The sequence below is a fragment of the Etheostoma cragini genome, chromosome 16, assembly GCF_013103735.1.
Source record: "Etheostoma cragini isolate CJK2018 chromosome 16, CSU_Ecrag_1.0, whole genome shotgun sequence".
NCBI classification, from domain to species: domain Eukaryota; kingdom Metazoa; phylum Chordata; class Actinopteri; order Perciformes; family Percidae; genus Etheostoma; species Etheostoma cragini.
The window spans coordinates 816,433-822,461 of record NC_048422.1 but is presented as its reverse complement, the minus strand read 5'-3'; positions in this window follow the sequence as shown (position 1 = coordinate 822,461).

The following is a 6,029-nucleotide window of genomic DNA, read 5'->3' as shown; positions in this document are numbered from 1 at the left end:
GGGGGGGGTTACTGGCCAACAGGCTTCAGACTGGTCTGGAATATCAGAACAGCTGTAGTTAATCTGTTTGTTTGTGGTCTTGTGTGTATTTTTTAGTTTTACACATATGAGTGTCTTTTTATGTGTGTGACATGTTAGGTATGGTTCTAATAGTCGATAATGGTTCTGTAACATCATTTTATGTAATGTATTTGCCTGTTATGTTTAATTTATTGGCAATAAAGACAGATTTTTGTTAAAATGTTTTTCTGAACATCAATGACAATGATGTTTTAGTTTATATACAATGTCTATATGTTTTGTGTGTGTGTGTGTGTGTGTATATACATGTATAAATATATATATATATATACACACAACACACCATGGATACAGGCTGTATATGTATGAACACATGATACACCTGTATACATATTGTAAACAGACATAAGTACCACACAGAATAGAACATCTGCCTCTGCACCACCAAAGTTAACATAAAATAACTATTAAATATATAAATACATACGACACTGCTGTCCAAACCCACACAATCGACAGAGACGCCATCTTGGAAGTCTGTGATCAATACTGAACGTTTAATGAATGGTCCGATTGGGCCGAACTGTTTGAGTGAGCTGCAGATGGAACTGGATGGGACGAGTCATTGAAGTTAAACATAAATGGCGTTGTTAGCAGATTGTAGAACGGGTGAAAGAAGTATATGGAGACGTGCTGGTTGGGGGGTGGGCTACAAATTGGTTCAATAGATTGAAACCGTTTCGCTCTTCCTTGCCAGGATCATTGGCCGCTGAAAAGGGGGGGACCTACCCCAACAGGAGCCATCCAACTCCCAAAGTCCAGCTGAGGTTCCGTACGGCTGGTCACGGGTCCACCATCGGCAGGCTCAGTCTACTCAGGGTAAGGAGGCTTGGAGTCGAAGGCCAATGAACGGTCGGAAAAGGAAATCCACACTACAGCTGCACTGATGTTGGAGAGCGGAGAGACTACTGGAGGGGCCTCAATGGGGAGCTAAACAGAGCCCCAGCCCCGCCCGGTCCAGGGACTGCGACCAGTGCCTGAGCTCATCCTCAGAGTCAAGAGGGCTCAGTATTGAACCCTACTAGAGAAGGGGCTGTTGGAGGGTCATGAACAGAGACTGTTAAATGTTTTCTGTGTAGTCCTGTCTATTTGTGTCTGCCGGCCCATTTACTGTGCATATATGGAAGACTTTAGTGGGTTTTAAAGCTGCAGCAACAGGAATTGACTCGTGGTCTCAGGGGAAGCTGGGTGAGAGTTAACTGATTGGTACGGGAGGATACAAGCCTGTCTAGCCCAGATATATATCCACTGAAAGAACTTGTTACCAAGTATAAAAGACATGGTTCAACACTGTTTTTATGTTTCCTTGATGCATCCAACGCGTTTGACCGTGTTAATCACGGTAAATTATTTAGAAAATTACAAGAGCGGGGGGTCCCCCTATACCTGATACGTATCTTGCATTATTGGTACTCCCACCAAACTATCCTAGCTAGCTATAGTATGTGGAAACAATTTCTAAAAAAGTCATGGTATAATATGTATGTAAAATGTTTATGAAATATTATAGTAAGTTGAAAAAAGTCATAGTATAATATGTCGAAAAAAAAAGATATTTCCTTGGATTAGGATGGAACCCGGGTCTTGGTTGCAGCTGTTGCCGAGGTCTTGCTGCACCCTAACCCTGCTACTTCTTGTGATGTCCTGCTAAACCCTGCTGTGTCCTGCTGAACCCTGCTAAACCCTGCTGTGTCCTGCTGAACCCTGCTGTGTCCTGCTGAACCCTGCTGTGTCCTGCTGAACCCTGCTAAACCCTGCTGAACCCTGCTGTGTCCTGCTGAACCCTGCTGTGTCCTGCTGAACCCCGCTAAACCCTGCTGTGTCCTGCTGAACCCTGCTGAACCCTGCTGAACCCTGCTGTGTCCTGCTGAACCCTGCTGAACCCTGCTGTGTCCTGCTGAAACCTGCTACGTCCAGCTGTGTCCTGCTGAACCCTGCTGAACCTTGCTGTGTCCTGCTGAACCCTGCTACGTCCAGCTGTGTCCTGCTGAACCCTGCTGAACCCTGCTGTGTCCTGCTGAACCCTGCTACGTCCAGCTGTGTCCTGCTGTGCCCCGCTACATACAGTCACACCCTGCGGCGCCCTGCTATGACATGAACCAGGCCTACTACTACTACCATCTTTTAGTCACTGTTCCATTGTCTTTGTTGTGACTGTTTTGCCTTTGTTCATCACATCCACAACCGCGTCAGACACCATCTACCAAGAGTCTGGGTCTGGTCGAGGTTTCTTGGTAAATGGAGGTTTTCCTCGCCACTGCGCATGGTCGCACTGCCGCACCATGCTTGTTCTTACGGGAATTACTAGAATTGATGGGACTTTATAAATTATAGAATTATATATTATTATATAATTTATAAAGTGTCTTGAGATAACTGTTATGATTTGATAATATGAATATATTGAAATTGATTAAAAAAAGTCCTAGGATACTTTGTCAAAAAAAGGGTTAGTATAGTACATTAAAAATGATAAAGTCATAGTTTAGTATGTCGAAAACAGTGATAACAATGTCATATTAGAATATGACAAAAAAAGTAATGAAAAAGACAATATAGTATGTCAAAAAAAATTATACTATACTATACAAGGTATGGTGAAAATAATGTCCAAATAATTTTGCCGAAAAAAAGTTTAAAAAAGGCCATAAAATTGTACGTTAAAAATAGTGTTAAAAATAGTGTTAAAAAGTCATAGTAAATATGTGGAAAAAAATTGATTAAATATTCATAGTATATGTCAAAATTAGTCATAGTATAATATATCAAAAAAGTTATAAAAAGTCATAGTATGTTAAAAAAATTGTTAAAAAGTAGAGCATGTCAATAAAAGTGATATTAAACTAGTCATTTTTAAAAAAATGTATACATAGTATAGTATGTTATAAAATCGATAAAAACATATCATAGTATGTTATAAAATTGATAAAAACATAACAGTATACTAAGTTATAAAATTGAGAAAAACATGACATAGAATAATATGTTATGAAATTGATAAAAACATAACATAGTATGGTATGTTATTAAATTGATAAAAACATAACTTAGTATAGTAAGTTATAAAATCATAAAAACATAACATAGCAAGGTATGTTATAATATTGGTAAAAATGACATAGTATAGTATGTTATAAAATTGATTAAAAAAGAAATAGAATAGTATGTTATAAAATTGATATAAAAGACATAATATGTTATAAAATGGATAAAAACATAACATAGTATACTAAGTTATAAATATGATAAAAAGACATAGCATAGTATGTCATAAAATTGATAAAAACATAACATAGTATAGTACTTTATAAAATTGATGAAAACATAACATAGTATAGTATGTTATAAAATTGATGAATATTAATGTATTTATGTTGTGAAATTGATAAAAAAAGACATTGTATAGTAAGTCAAAAAATTGATAAAAAGATAACATAGTATACTATGTTATAAAATTGATAAAAGACATAGTATAGAATGTCATAAATTGATAAACATAACATAGTATAGTACTTTATAAAGTTGATAAAAACATAAAATAGTAAAGTATGTCATAAAATTAAAAAAAAGACGTAGTATAGTATGCGATAAAATTGATAAAAACATAACATAGTATAGTACTTTATAAAATTGATATAAACATAACATAGTATAGTATGTCATAAAATTGATAAAAAGACATAGTATAGTAAGTTATAATATTGATTAAAAAAAGACATAGTATAGTATGTTATAAAATTGATAAAAAGACATAGCATAGTATGTCATAAAATTGATAAAAAGACAGTATAGTACTTTATAAAATTGATAAAAACATAACATAGAATAGTATGTTATAAAATGGATAAAAAATACATAGAATAGTATGTTATAAAATTGATAGAAACATAACATAGTATAGTATGTTATAAAGCTGATAAAAAGACATAGCATAGTATAGTAAGTTATAAATTCGATAAACAAGACATATTATAGTATGTTATAAAATTGATAAAAACATAACATAGTATACTAAGTTATAAAATTGAGAAACACATAACATAGTATAGTGTGTTATAAAATTAATAAAAACATAACATAGTATGGTATGTTATTAAATTGATAAAAACATAACTTAGTATTGTAAGTTATAAAATCATAAAAACATAACATAGTAAGGTATGTTATAATATCGATTAAAAAAGACATAGTATAGTTTGTTATATGTTGTATTAATGTATTTATGTTATGAAATTGATAAATCATAACATAGTATACTATGTTATAAAATTGATAAAAAGACATGGCATAGTAAGTTATAATATTGGTAAAAATTACATAGTATAGTATGTTATAAAATTGATGAAAAAGACAGAATAGTATGTCATAAAATTGATAGAAACATAACATAGTATAGTATGTTATAAAATTGATAAAACGACATAGCATAGTATAGTAAGTTATAAAATTGATAAAAAAGCCATATTATACTATGTTATAAAATTGATAAAAACACAACATAGTATACTAAGTTATAAAATTGAGAAAAACATGACATAGTATAGTAAGTTATAAAATTGATAAAGACATAACATAGTATGGTATGTTATTAAATTGATAAAAACATAACTTAGTATAGTATGTTATAAAATCATAAAAACATAACATAGTATGGTATGTTTTTAAATTGATAAAAACATAACTTAGTATAGTATGTTATAAAATCATAAAAACATAACATAGTAAGGTATGTTATAAAATTGATAAAAAGACGTGTTATAGTTAGTTATAAAATTGATAAAAAGACATTGAATAGTTTGTTATATGTTGTATTAATGTATTTATGTTGTGAAATTGATTAAAAAAAGACATTGTATAGTATGTTATAAAATTGATAATAAAGACATAGTATAGTATGTCAAAAAACTGATAAAAAGACAAAGTTTAGTATTTTATAAAATTGATAAAAGACATAGTGTAGTAAGTCAAAAAAATTGATAACAATTACATAGTGTACTATGTTATAAAATTGATTAAAACTGACAGTATAGTATGTCAAAAATTTAATAAAAAGACCGGTAGTTTAATATTATATAAAATTGATAAATAGACATAGAATAGTATGTCATAAAATTGTTTAAAAAAAGACATACTATGGTATGTTATAAAATTGATATAAAAGACATGGAATAGTATGTCATTACTTTATAAAAAAGACATAGTATAGTATTCAATTTATAAAAAAGACATAGTATAATAAGTCATAAAATTGATGAAAAAAGACATAGTGTAGTAAGTCAAAAAATTGATAAAAAGACGTAGTGTAGTATGTGGTAAAATTGACAAAAAAGAAAGAATAGTATGTTAAAAAGTTGATAAAAAAGACATAGTATAGTATTTTATAAAATTGATAAAAAAGACCTAGTATAGTATGTCATAAAATTTATAAAAAAGACATAGTATAGTATGTTGTAAAATTGATTAAAAAAAGACATTGTATAGTAAGTCAAGAAATTGATAAGAATTATATAGTATAATATGTTATTAAATTTAAAAAAAGACATAGTACAGTATGTTATAAAATTGATAAAAAGACATTATAGTTTGTCATAAAATGTATAAAGAAGACATAGTATAGTATGTCATAAAATGTATAAAAAGACAGAATAGTACATAAAAAAAGTCCTAGTATAGTACTTGGAAAAAAAGTCGTAGTATAGCACATCCAAAAAAGTCATAGGATAGTGCATCGAAAAAAAATCATAGTATAGTACATCGTTAAAAGTCATAGCATATTACATCGAAAAAAGTCATGGGATAGTACATAGAAAAAAAGTCATAGTATAGTACATCGAAAGAAGTCAAAACGGTCATAGGATAGTACTTGCAAAAACAGTCAAATTATAGTACATCGAAAAAGTCATTGGATAGTACATTGAAAAAGAATCATAGTACAGTACTTTGAAAAA